We start from the raw sequence: 2,267 nt of genomic DNA on the forward strand, positions 1-2,267 counted from the left end.
GTGTAAAGTTAGTTGACGTATGAACTGTCGTGTTATAAAAAAAAGTCGCGTAACATAGAAGTTATAACATGTTGTTATAACTTTCAATGTTTTATGGGACCGTTCCAAAAATCTGTTTCCCTGTGGGTGCCATGCAGTTGTTTGAATCTTTTTAACGTCCAATAGTTTACACTTGCTTTTAAATATGTCTGATAAGAAATTCGTTCCTAAATCGGTTAGAATAGATTTTGGAATTCCGTATGTACATACGAAACATTCGACAAAGGCTTGCGCTATGGTTGGAGCGTCAGTTGAAGAGAGGTTGTTTTGTTTTAACATGGGTTAATTTTTATATTTACCTTCAGTGATTGCTTGTTGTGCTTGTTCCTTGTTTTGAGCGCCGGATAATTTAATTTTACCCATTGTTATATTTTATAAATTGTGATTAATAATTGTTTAAAATTTTAATACACAAATTTGAGACTTGACGCACAAATTACAACTCACAACTACAGTCTACAATCATAAATCACAATTATTGAATTATTTACATTATTATTAATAATCTATGATTAGATTGTTAGATTTAAAATGTTTATTATCTATGGATATAAAGTGAATAACGACTGTGGGGAAAAAGCCATAGAACACTCGTTATTGTATCCCTGTAAAAAACATAGTTTATTAACTTATACATATAAGCTATGTATAAAAAAAAAAAAGAATACTAGCACCTCATCATTTTTCACTTTTTCTGTCCATTTTCGAATGATGGAATCAGTTGCGTATAATTCTAGTTGATTTGTGAAAATTTAATCGTCCTCACCAATAGCGTGTATTAAAAGATAATCGTTGTCAATTTTTCTCATACGAGTTTTCAATTCGAGCGTAGAATTTCAATTTTTTTCTTGTTGCTTTCGCAATCTTGATATTTAAATCTTTCATGTTTTTCCTGAAAGTGACTTTGTCTGCATCCATTCCGTGGTTGTTTTCTTCAAGTTGCCGTAAGATAGAGTTGATTTGTTCCCAAATAAGTTTTGACTCATCTAATTGTTCATATAAATCACTAAGCCCTCTCTGTATACTTTTTTCACAAAGAGACTCAATGTATAATGAACTTTTATAATCATTTAATATTTTTTGTTTTTGTTTTATTGATTTTTCTTTAGTCGTTTTTAAGTTAGCTTTCGCTATTTTAAGGTTAATATTTTTCAGATTTTTTCTGAAATTGAATTTGACCATTCTCATCCCTTCATCATTTTCCTTGCGTTGCGCCAAGATAGCGTTGATTTTTTCCGATATTAATGATGGGTCCATTTTGTTTTTATTCTAGAAAAAATGCATATAAATTGTAAACCATCTACTAGTTATAAAATAATGTATATTAATGTTAAAATTCATTATTTTATTTTAAATTAAACTTTTTATATAAGAAAATATTACGTGTTAATCATAATTTATTGACATTTCTTAAGGACTACAGTTCTCCTTAGAAAAATATTGTTCAGTTATCTTTTTTTTTACAAGAAATTTCCATGTTATGACCACTCTTTCCGCTAATTTCTCTACGACTCCGCCTCTGCTTCTTAATTTGTTGACTACTCGACCAATTCCAGTGGTTGTTAAAAGTTCCATAGTCATCGGAAGTTTCAAAAGTTTGCATAAACATTCATATATTTGTTTGTTGTCACAGATCTCAACAGCTCTCACGATTTTTCTGACGTAGTGATTAATCACTCTGACTGACCTATATATATATAAAAATAAATAAATATATATATATATATATATATATATATAAATGTTTCTTTTATGAGGTTAGTTCATATATAAATGCTTATAATATTTTATGAAATCAAATATAATATAAACATTTATATCAAAATTGTGTGAGATGTCAGCTGCTAAAACTCGTTTTCGATGTTTTGGGATTCTCCTGTTTAATCAGATTGCACTTCCACCGAGCCAGGAAGAGCGACAAGCACTGTTTGAATAGGCGCAGGTATGTCGACGTGGATATGGGTGTCATGGATGGACACAAGTCGCAGTTGCTCCGGAGAAGATAAGATTCTATATTGTAAGCTATAAAAAATTTTACATTGAATACCTAAATACATATATAAACTTATAATATATTTACTAATTATTCATAATAAATTTAAAAAAAATTTTAACCTGATCTAAACCTTTCGCGCTTAGATTCTGCTGTTGTAATAAAATCTAACCTTTTACCAAAACAGTGTTCTCGTCTACGAAAATTTGTAACATATAAATCACTATATTTTCGA

The sequence above is a fragment of the Acyrthosiphon pisum genome, chromosome X (assembly GCF_005508785.2).
Source record: "Acyrthosiphon pisum isolate AL4f chromosome X, pea_aphid_22Mar2018_4r6ur, whole genome shotgun sequence".
Lineage (NCBI taxonomy): Eukaryota > Metazoa > Arthropoda > Insecta > Hemiptera > Aphididae > Acyrthosiphon > Acyrthosiphon pisum.